Raw genomic sequence first — 12,123 nt, forward strand, 5'->3', positions numbered from 1 at the left:
TGTGAGTCCCAAAATTTGACCTTGTTTCCTTAGTGAAACCCATATTCTAAACAATATGTTCGTGTGTCCCATTGAGTAAACTTGTTGTGTGAGTAATTTATACTGTGTGACCTTGTTATGTTAGTGATTCCCACCATGTAAACTGGTTATGTGTCTGATCCAACAAATCTCTCTCTGCAAACCCTACGGAACTTTCCTGAGTGGCAAAGCCTGGTGAACTTTATACATGTTCAATTCCGTGCACAGTATCAGAATTGCCTACAACCATTGAACTTGGAAGAATGAGAAGTGAGATTGAACTGTGAACCAAATAACTTTTCTAAAATTTATGCTTCAGCAAACTCAGCCCCCACTCAGCCCCCACGATGCAGAGTTTGAAATTTAGATGCAAAGTTAATAACATCCATGATGGTAGGGATGTATTATTTAAGAAAAATTCTCTGTAAAATTCAGGAGATCAACCATTTCCCTTTGTGATTTATTCGATTGTAGTGAGCCTAGGTCCTTTTCAATTTCTTCTTGAGTGGCTCTGATGGATATAAATTTGTATAAATCTGTCATTAATTTCTATTGGATTATATGAGAGTTAACTTGCTCCAGTTTGAATTGCATCAGTTGTCCTTCACCTTTCTTCTGTTCTCAGTTGCCAGGACAAGACCATGTGGCTTTCTCTCATCAGGTCGTTTTCAGCTCTAGAAGGATGTGACCTATTGGAGCTTTTTTTGTTTAAAAATTCCTTGGAACCAGACTGTTGGAACTCCTTTTCCAATTTCCAAATTTGTTTCCAGCTCTTCTATTTCTCCCATGTATTTCTTCTTCATCCCTTTTGTATGTGATATTGTTTGTCCCCATAAAATATAAAACTATTGGGAGAGGAGGCACAGTTTGACTCGCAGAATAACTTTATCTGGTCGCTTACATCCTTGCCAAAATCTGGTTATTGAAGATGGGTGGGGTTCGAACGCCATCTCTGTGACTTAGTTGTTTTTTCTGGCATCGAGATAGACAGGGTCAAAGGTTCAAGATAAGTATTCAGACGAATGTTCTCCGAATTTGCTGTGTTGATAACAAAGAAAGGCCAATCCGAGTCGAGGAAAAATGGAGGCATTGGCCTCCACACATCTGTCAAATTTTAATCTTTCAGGAAAGCCAAGGTAGTTTTGCCTGCTTTTATTCGGGATATTCTCGAGGTGACTTGTCCAGAACAGGATCCAAGCAAAAACTAAAGCCACCCCCTCCAAGTATATTTTGTCGTCCCCTGATACCTTGAGAAAAATATTCTGAATAAAGGAATCATTTTCACTGTTAGGTGGTGGGAGATTTAAAAGTCTCCAGGGTTCTGAGTAAATCTGACCATCAACTAATACATATCAGCCTTGTGGATCAATCATCGTCTCTCAAAGTGTTGTTATTGATTACCCTGGCCTTGGTGTGAACGGATGATGTTAATACCTGTCCTATTGATTCTTTCCTCAGTTTCTTAGGCTCCTGTGTGAGAAGATGGATTTCTTATAGAAAGGCAATATCAATTTGCAGTTTTTTTTCCTGTCAGGTGGGCTGGCCTCCGACTTCACTGGCAGGCCTTGAAGTGGCCCCGCCATTTTCATCACCATAAGGCCCCTCGATCTGTTCTGGAGGTTTCCACGTTGATTCCTTGTTGTTTTTGCTTGCAGATTTACTTTTTATGTCATTCTGCTGATCCCGGAGCATTCCCTCATCACTTGTAAGTATTTTGACTCCTTTTTCTCCTGGAAATAATTGTCTCGACAGACAACTGTCAGAATTAGCTCAATAGCTGAATCTAGTTGCTTCGACTTTGGTCTCTGGTCCATACTGCAGCTGTCTGACCAAAAGTGGGTTTGGGGGTTTTTAATAGATGTAAAATGTTTGTGTTTGGAGAGCCCCTGGGCCAGCGTCCATCTCACTTCACTACATCATGCGACCCTCACTAGGAGTTCATAAGGAAAGTTTCCTTGAATGGAAATTTGTGGTGGTACATCATCGGCCAACTGCAAGGGGGAACCTCTGTACCTGAAGAAGTGCAAGGAGACAGGACAACACCTGGTCAGCTGTCAATCAGTCGGCCTGAAGGGATCAAGCCCAACCCGGTTGGGTGTCAATCACCCTCCAGGATAAAACCCTGCGCTGGCCTCCCGAGGCCTCACTCAGAGTTACTGCAGCTACCCCCAGCCTGGCTCTGTGGAAGTCTTTGTGGATTAAAGCCTGTTGAACTGTCTTTACCTTGTGTGCATCTGATTCTGGCTAACAGCGCACCACAATTTAATCCACAAAATGTTCCCATGCCTGTCATGGAAAAACTCCTGAGCTCAGGGAGCTTCGAAGTTGACCCACACCACCCAGAAGCCCAGACACGCTTTGAGATATGGCAGCACGCGGTCGACTCAGATCGGAAGAGGCCGGTCCTACTCCGGTCAAAGATGGGTCCCCACGCCTTCCAAGCAACCAAAGGCTGCTCCATGTGCAAGAGCACAATGGACACCTTTGAGAAATTGTACAAGACCCCCATTAATGCGGTCTGACCAAGGTACCTCTTCAACACCCAAGCAGAGCAACCCAGGGAGATGGCTTACTTGGGACACCTGCGAGAGTTGGCCCGACCGTGTCTGGCTGAACCCGGGGAAGGCTGACCCGGGACGCCTTCGTCCGAGGGCTACGCTTGTGGGCCATCCAGCAGAAGCTGGTGGAAGATAATATCTACGCCCTGAACAAGACAGGGCAAGTGGTCCGAACCCTGGAAACTGCAGCCATGCACATCGAAGCCTTTGATTCTAAGTTCACCCTTGTTCCCTAATGGCCCTCTCACACTGCAGCTGCAGCCATAGACCGAGCTGTGGAGGAGAACGTCGCTGCATCAGGTGCCCGGCATTCCTGTAAGTACTGTGGGTCCTGGTGTGGGTCAGACTGACTATCATGCCAACACTGCTCAGCTAGGAACCAGTACTGTTCCCGATGCGGCAAGAAAGTTGACTTTACTAAAGTGTGGCTCTCAAAATCAGCCGGCAGCTCAGTGGCCCTCTATGACTTCCCCGCGGACCCCTCCAAATACGCGAGCGGGGCGGTGCCAATTTTCCCGCTACAACTTCTGCCTTCCACAACTCTGACGGTGCAGCATCTGTCTCTGCCAGTGACGATTGCAGCATGTACCCCGAGTACCTGGACTAGCCACAGCGCTCGCCAGCATCACTTCTGTCTCATGGTGTGACATCAATTCTGGCTGACATAATGACGTTACTGCCATCGGCCCCAACGATGTCACTTCCTCCGACACAATGAACATGGCTGGGGGGAGCACCCATGTGACGCCACCATCTTGGGCCAAGCAGCGGCCGACACAGCAGGCCCCCGATGATGATGAGAATGACATAGTCAACACAGGTAATGTTTAGGCCACCCAGCTGATGCTCTCCATGACTCCGGACACCATCAGCTGCTGCACGCCACACCCCATAACCAACGTCGATGTGGTCAACACGAGCAATGACCAGGACACCCTCCCGATGCTCCCCAAGCCTCCAGATGCCATAACCGGAGAGCGATGTCTCTGACCCTGAGATGGTCCTGGCTGCCACCACTCCGACCAGTGACATCCCTCATGACCTCAGGAGCTCTACGAAGGTCGTGCAAGTCAACGGGCAGGTAACAAAGAGCCTGTTCGACAGTGGCAGCACAGAAAGCTTCATTCTCCCGAGTGTGGCCCACTCCCCGACATTAAAAGTCCACCCCACCACATGCTCGATCGCCCTCGCTGCCAAGAATAAGACTGTTGGTACCCTCAGGCGCTGCTTGGCCGATATAACTGTGGGAGGGGAGACATACACAGGGTTCAGGTTCCTGGTCATGCCCAAACTCTGCGTCTCAGTCCTCCTGGGCCTCAATTTCCATTGCCACATGCAAAGTATCACCTTTGCCTTCGCGGGCGCCAACCTCCACTCACGTTACACAGTATGCCAACCTAGCAGTCCTGCCAACCTACGGCCTCTCGCATCACCCCACCGGCACTCTTCCCACATCTTATACAAAGGCTGCAAGCCGATTGGTGCCAGAATTAGGCGCTATTGTTCCGCAGACAGAGACTTCATCAAGGCGGAGGTGCGGCGACTCCTGGTAGAAGGTGTCACAGAGCCCAGTAACAGCCCTTGGAGAGCCCAAGTCCTGGTGGTTGAAAGGGGTAGTAAGCCGAGAATAGCCTTGGATTACAGCCAGACTATTAACCGGTACATCCAACTGGATGCCTACCCCCTGCCGAGGATCGTTGACATGGTCAACGAGATAGCCCGCTACCAGGTTTTCTCCATGATTGACCTGAAGTCGGCGTATTACCAAATCCCCATCCACCTGAAGGACAAACCCTACATCACCTTCAAGGCAGACGGGAGCCTGTACCCGTTCTGCCGAGTTCCCTTTGGGGTCATGAACGGGATCTCCATCTTCCAGCAGGAGATGGATCGCAAGGTAGACAGCACAAGCTAAAGGTGACGTTCCTGTATATGGATAATGTCACTATATGCGGCCGTAACCAGTAGGACCACGATGCTAACCTGGAAAAATTCCTCCAGATGGCTGGGGAGCTGAACCTTACTTACAACAAGAAGAAGTGTGTGTTTAGCATCACCCACCTCGCCACCATGGCCCATGGTGTCCTCAGCCCAGATCCAGAAAGAATGCGCCCATTAATGGAGTTACCTCTCCCCCACACGCTAATAGCCCTCTGCAGGTGCCTTGTCCTATTCTCCTATTACTCGCAGTAGGTCCCTCGCTTCTTGGACAAGGTCCACCCACGAGCCCAAGCTACAACTTTTCCCCTCCCACCCGAGGCACAGGCAGCCTTCATTCGCATCAGACACGACATCGCAGATGCCATGATGCAGGCCGTGAATGAGGAATCCCCATTCCAGGTGCAGAGCAATGCCTCTGAGGTATCTTTCACCACTACCCTCAACCAAGGGGGGCGCCTCATCACTTTCTTGTCTAGCACCCTCCACGGCTCCAAGCTAGGGCATTCCGCCATTGAAAAGCAGACCAGGCGATTGTGGAAGCAGTCCGCCACTGGCGCCACCACCTGGCCAGCAGGAGATTCACTCTCCTCATGGACCAGCGGGCCGTGGCGTTCATATTTAACACTACCCACAAGACCAAGATCAAGAACGACAAGATCCTGCGCTGAAGAGTCGAGTTGGCAACCTACAGCTATGACATCCAGTACCTCCCCGGGAGGTTTAACGACTCCCCAAATGCTCTCTCTCGGATCTGTGCATCTATGCACAATGACAGGCTGCAGACATTGCATGAGTCCCTCTGCCATTCGGGTGTCACCAGGTTGTACTACTTCATTAAGTCCCGGATGCTGCCATATACCATCAGGGACGCCAAGGACATGACCAAGGCCTGCTGGGTCTGTGCAGAGTGTCAACCCCATTTCTTCCGTACACCACAGGCCCATATTGTAAAGGCCACTCGGCCCTTTGAGTGTCTTGGCATGAACTTCAAAGGACCTCTGCCTTCCACGAACCAAAATGTCTTCTTCCTCACGGTCGTGGACGAGTACTCACACTCCCCTTTCACTATCCCTTGCACGGACACCTCCACAGCCACCGTCATCAGGGCCCTGGGGCAGATCTTCACCATGTTTGGCTACACACCTTTCATCCACAGTGACTGGGGGTCTAGTTTCATGAGTGACGAGCTGTACAAGTACCTGACAGCGAAGGGTATCGCGACCAGACACCCGACAAGTTATAACCCAAGAGGTAATGGGCAAGTTGAACACAAAAATAGGGTAGTCTGGAAGGTGCCCTGGCTGCGTTTGAACAAATTAGAGGAGACATCGCTAAGGCCACTATGCATGCCATGGATGAATCTGTCCCCTTTCAGATGGAGAGCGATGCCTCCGATGTCGCAGTTGCCAACACGTTAAACCAGGCAGGCGGCCGGTAGCATTTTTCTCGCACCCTGCTCAGTCCCAAACTCCGGCACTCTTCCGTCGAATAGGAAGCTCAAGTGATCGTTGAGACAGTGTGCCACTGGCGACACTACCTGGCCACTAAAATATTTACCCTGTTGACTGACCAGAGGGTCATGTTCAGTGTCAAACAATGGGGTAAAATAAAGAATGGCAAGATTCTGAGGTGGAGGATAGAATTGTCCACCTACAACTATGACATCTTTACCAGCCGGGCAAGCTCAATGACCCCCCGGATGCTCTAGCCCAAGGGACGTGAGCCAGCACGCATCTCAACCATCTCCAGATCCTCCATGACCACCTATGTCACCCCAGAGTCACGAGGTTGTATCATTTGGTTAAAACGCGAAACCTCACGTACTCCGTAGAGGATTTCCGGTCCACGACCAGACGTTACCAAATCTGCGCCGAGTGTAAGCCTCAGTTCTACTGGCCAGAAAAGGCACACCTCATCAAGGCTGCCCACCCTTTCAAATGGGTGGGCACAGGATGGCGAAGGGAAAATGTGAGTACTCATCTATCTCTGCGAGGAAGTAGATATGACACCTGCATTGATTTCAAGGGCCCCTCCCGATGATAAATAGGAACGTCTACTTCCTGACGGTAGTGGATGAATTCTCCAGGATCCCCTTTGCAACCCCCTGTCCAGATATGACCTCATCTATGGTCATCAAAGCCCTAAGCAGTATCTTCATTCTGTTCGGGTACCCCGACTACATTCATATTGACCGGGGGAGCTCGTTCATGAATGAGGAGCTGCTACAGTACTTTTTGGCCAGAGGCATAGCCACCAGCTGGACCACCAGCTATAACCCCAGAGGTAATGGCCAGGTGGAAAGGGAGAATGGCACCGTCATGAAGGCGACATCCCTGGCCCTCAGATCTAAAAATTTGCCAATATCCTGCTGGCAGGACATCTTGCCCAAAGCCATTCACGCCATCTGATCTTTACTTGGCACCACTACAAACACAACCCCGCATGAAAGCCTCCTTGCTTTTCCTAGGACATCAGTGAATGGTTCCTCCTCCCTTCCTGGCTGACCACCCCAGGGCTGGTTCTGCTTCGGAAGCACATCAGGGACCCTGGTTGCAGTGGTTAACCTCATACATACAAACCCTCAATACGCCTTTGTGAGGTATCCGGATGGCCACGAGGACACTGTGGCAATTCGAGACCTGGCAAGGGCTGGAGACCCTGAGACTGCCTTGCTGGCTACTGACCATGCCGCGTACCCGATCGTGCAGCATTAGAGCACAACACTGGAGCCTGAGCTGCTTGCCTTGCAGCCAGACGTCCAGGCATCTACCCCCCATGCAACAGTGGAAGAGCTCCCAGCAGTCCGTGAGTTCACCGCTGACACCCCTTTTCAGACAGTCCCTGCAATGGATGCTTCCCTGTCGGTCCCCTCCCCGGAGGAGCACCATATGGACATGCCGGCCCTACAGCGGTCTGGCAGACAGAGGAGGGTGCCTGAGCAGCTTAACCTCAAGCTCAAGGGTAGCCAAACTTGCTTAATGTAAGAGCCACAAACAATAAAGCTCAGATGCTTGAGAGTCAGTCGCAGATGAACAAAATTCCCACAGACGTTTTCATTGTTACATCCACATTTTGTAACAAAAATATTATAGCAATGTTCAGAAATGGATGTTAAATACCATCATATTTATTCATGCCTGCAGTTTCTAAACTGTTAATTTGTATTAGTTTCAGTTATCATAAAGACACAAACATGTTAAAAAAGGAGAGATATTTTAATCAGATTCCACCCTACAAAATTAGTCATTAAAATCATATCTTTTTATGACTAAAATAAAATTCTACAAATATCAGGCTATTAAAGACGCAAGTCGGGCAAGCGAGGGGGTGGGGTAATCGCCAGTGCGAGTCGGCGAATTGAAGGTGGGGGGAAGAAACCGGCAGCGCGTGTAGGCCGGGCGAGAGGGGTGGAGACCAGCAGTGAGAGTTGGCCGGGCGAGGGTGGGAGGAGACCAGCAGCACAAGTCATCCAGGTGAGAGGGGGGGACCTGCATCACGAGTTGGCCGGGCGAAGGGTGGGGGAAACGGCAGCGCGAATTGTGTGGGCAAGGTGGGTGGAGATCAGCAGTGCGGGTCGGGGCAGGGGTGTTGGGGAGACCGTCAGCACGAGTTGGGGGGTGGGAGACTGGCAGCGAGTCGCATACATGTGGCTCGCTAGTCGCGGTTTGGCCACCCCTGCTCGAGCTGATGGTGGGGCGGGGGGGTGGGGTTTAGTGGGTTTTGTCCTGCTGCTGTTGTGTTACTGTACTGTTGCTGTTACTATGGTTGTGGGGTCACCCTCGGGTGTTGTGTTCCAGTGGGTTCCATTTTTTTAAAGGGGGGTAATTGTACTGATATGATGGTATGCGCTGGCTGCCCCTCCCTTCGGGTGTCCTTCTACCTTGGGTCCTCCCTTAGTCCTGCCCATGTGACTCTGGCCCATAAAAGTCGAGTCCCCTCTCCTTCCCACTCATCTAGCCTTGGACCCGGGCCAGCAGTCTCTCATGCAATAAATCCTATCGTTCCCCTCAGTCTTTGTCCGAGTCATTATTGGGGCAACTGAGACCGCCCAACAATGATCTTTTAAAAAGACTGGAAAGAACGGGAACATGTGACAAAGTATCTTACCAAATAAAGATAAAAATAAATAAAGAGTTGGGGTCGCAAAATCAGGTGAATGGGAGAAGTAAACAAGGACGGGTTTTAAGATGATGAGTGGAACAGCTTTTGATAGGTTAAATAAACAGTTGCTCAGTTAAATGACCAGATAAATTAACAAAGGAGTGGTTATGAACACAAAGAAATGCATAAAAAAGGTCGTTGTACATCAGTGGGTCTGCCTTCTCTGAAGGAGACCTGATCTTGCAAGAAAGTTGAATCACTTCACCCACTGTGAGATGATTTCATCAGTAAGCTGGGTTTCTCACAGGAATCAGTTACAATTTAATTCTCTTTTCTTCTTCAAATATAATTAAAAACTACTTTTCTTTAAGTAACCCAGTGCTGTGGTGCCTATCTTTTATTGATGGTTTTTGGGGTCCTCTGGACTCCGTAACAATATGTACTATAACCATATAACCACTTACAGCACAGAACAGGCCAGTTCCGCCCTACTAGTCCATGCCGTAACAAATCCCCACCCTCCTAGTCCCACTGACAAGCACCCCTCCAGTCCTCTCCTATCCATGTAACTATCCAGTCTTTCCTTAAATGTAACCAATGATCCCACCTCGACCACGTCTGTCAGAAGCTCATTCCACATCCCTACCACCCTTTGCATAAAGAAATTTCCCCTCATGTTCCCCTTATAATTTTCCCCCTTCAATCTTAAACCATGCCCTCTAGTTTGAATCTCCCCCATTCTTAATTGAAAAAGCCTATCCATGTTTACTCTGTCTGTCCCTTTTAAAATCTTAAACACGTCTATCAAGTCCCCTCTCAATCTTCTACGCTCCAGAGAAAAAAACCCCAGTCTGCACACACTTTCCCTGTTACTCAAACCTTGAAATCCTGTCAACATTCTCGTGAACCTTCTCTGCACTCTCTCTATTTTGTTTATATCTTTCCTATAATTTGGTGACCAAAACTGTACACAGTACTCCAAATTTGGCCTCACAAATGCCTTGTACAATTTCATCATAACCTCCCTACTCTTGAATTCAATACTCCGATTTATGAAGGCCAACATTCCAAATGCCTTCTTCACCACACCATCTATCTGAGTATCAGCCTTGAGGGTACGATTTACCACAACTCCTAAATCCCTTTGTTGCTCGGCACATCTCAATAGCCTACCATTTAATGCATATGACCTATTTAGATTTGCCTTTCCAAAATGTAACACCACACACTTATCTGTATTAAATTCCATCAGCCATTTCTCAGCCCACACCTCCAGCCTTCCTAAATCACCTTTTAATCTACGGTAATCTTCCTCACTGTCCACAACACCACCAATCTTTGTATCATCCGCAAACTTGCTTATCCAATTCTCCACCCCTACTTCCAGATCGTTAATATATTTTACAAACAATAGTAGACCGAGGACCGATCCCTGAGGAACTCCACTCGTCACCGGTCTCCAATTGGACAAACAATTTTCTAACACTACTCTCTGACACCTCCCATTCAACCATTGCTGAATCCATTTCACTACCTCCTCATTTATACCTAATGCCTCCACCTTTTTTCCTTACCTCCTGTGGGGAACTTTGTCAAAAGCTTTACTAAAGTCTAAATAGACAACATCCACAGCTTTCCCTTCATCAACCTTTTTTGTAACCCCCTCGAAATACTCAATCAGGTTTGTCAAGCATGATCTACCCCTGACAAAACCATGCTGATTACTCCCTAGCAATCCCTGTACCTCCAAATATTTGTAAATACCATCCCTCATGTGAGAGATGGGAAAACTGATCTAAAATTATGAACATGAAGGAAACTAAAATTCATACATCAGTTAATGGCTGTAACCAGTACAAACAGGATGAGCTTGGGGATTAGGATGCAGGAAAGCAGAGTCAGCACGATTAACATAAGAATCTTCTAGTCTTTGTGACAAGAGCCACCATAAGACTAAGATAAGGAGTGGTAAGGAACAATAGAATGTAGGAAGTTGAGGTAGTCTGGATCAGATAAGGGTCTCCTAGCCCTGGACAGAAGTACCAAGTCCTACATATCTAATTAGCTAACCTTACACAGATTTATACATGTTAAATTAGCCAACCCTAGACAGGATGAGCCAACTCTGCATACCAAGAGACTGTAGCCCCAAGAATCAGGAAGGTGTGAATAAGGACAATAACATGAAGGGACACCGACAGGATACCCCCTGGTCCTCCAAGTATACTGAAACTGCACGTAGGCAGGAAGGATTGCCTAATGCCAAACCTCTCCAGCAGGAGGCAGAAGAATGTAAGGGGGAGGGTATTCCTATACTGAAATCAACTGTATAAAAGTTGGGTGAGCCCCAGTGTATGTGTGTATTCCCAGGGTAAGGGGAAGCACCCAACTTTGCATTGTTGTAAAATAAATGTTCTTTGTTCTCAATTTTTCTCTCGAGCAATTTTTTTAAAGGTACTTCTATTTCTAACACTCAGAACACTTTCCATCAACTTGCCCACCACAGACGTCAGACTCACGGGCCTATAATTCCCAGGATTACATTTGGACCCTTTCTTAAACAGCGGAACCACACATGGAGTAATTCATGTTCTGTTCTGGGATTTTAAATAAATATTAAGAAAGAGAGAAAGTGTTCAGCCTGGACTAGAAGGGCCAGGCTGCCTGCTTCAGTGTGTCATTGTGAGATGGTTCTAGGAATGGTGCATCTTTGAATATCTGTACCATGTCTAAAGTCTAGTAACTTGTCGTGTAGAACTGTAAGGTCAGGCAGCTTTTACACCTTAAAAGGAGATTTTCTTTGGGGGTTTCCTCAACATAATCATATAATTAATAATATATCAACATCAGGCAGCTTTTACACCTTAAAAGGAGATTTTCTTTGGGGGTTTCCTCAACTTATAATCATATAATTAATAATATATCAACATCAGGCAGCTTTTTCACCTTAAAAGGAGATTTTCTTTGGAGGTTTCCTCAACTTCTAATCATGTAACTGATAATAGATCAACATCAGGCAGCTTTTACACCTTAAAAGGAGATTTTCTTTGGGTTTTCATTGGTTGGTTTGAGTGACATCACAATCCCCATTCACTATATAAACATCATGCAGTGGGCAAGTGATCGGATTATCTGATTGATTTTCAGCTATATTCAACGACTCTCGCATCTAATTATGCTTCAAAAAAATAAAATTACCCCAATATATTTCCCATCTCACCACCCCACTAGAAAAATGGATACGATCATAGAAGAAGACGACGAAGATTTCACAATCGTCCTGAAAGACTCAGGGAGTTCAGGTCACTGTCACCCCAGAGAACATCCAGTTCGCATTGCATGGGAGGAGGATACGCCGATAAGACCATGGCGGATCCTCCTTAGAAACATCTTGAACCGGGTGGCAGTGACCTGGAGAATGTGCTGCTGTCTTCAATGAAGAACCATCCTTGGGCATCTCCAATGCCCCATCCTTGGGCATCTCCATCGCCTGCCCGAGAACATC

At 47.7% G+C, this 12,123-nt stretch overlaps 1 long non-coding RNA gene across 1 annotated transcript; it reads right to left on the reverse strand.

Moving 5' to 3' along the window:
- Nucleotides 1-459: 459 nt before the first annotated feature.
- LOC138750458 (uncharacterized) lies at nucleotides 460-11,630 on the reverse strand. Its single transcript, XR_011349346.1, has 2 exons — nucleotides 11,565-11,630; nucleotides 460-2,031 (listed from the first exon to the last, which is right to left on the reverse strand). It is a non-coding gene; the product is annotated as an uncharacterized lncRNA (long non-coding RNA).
- Between the last annotated feature and the right edge of the window lie 493 nt (nucleotides 11,631-12,123).

Source organism: Narcine bancroftii, unplaced genomic scaffold (assembly GCF_036971445.1).
Source record: "Narcine bancroftii isolate sNarBan1 unplaced genomic scaffold, sNarBan1.hap1 Scaffold_152, whole genome shotgun sequence".
Taxonomy (NCBI): Eukaryota; Metazoa; Chordata; class Chondrichthyes; order Torpediniformes; family Narcinidae; genus Narcine; species Narcine bancroftii.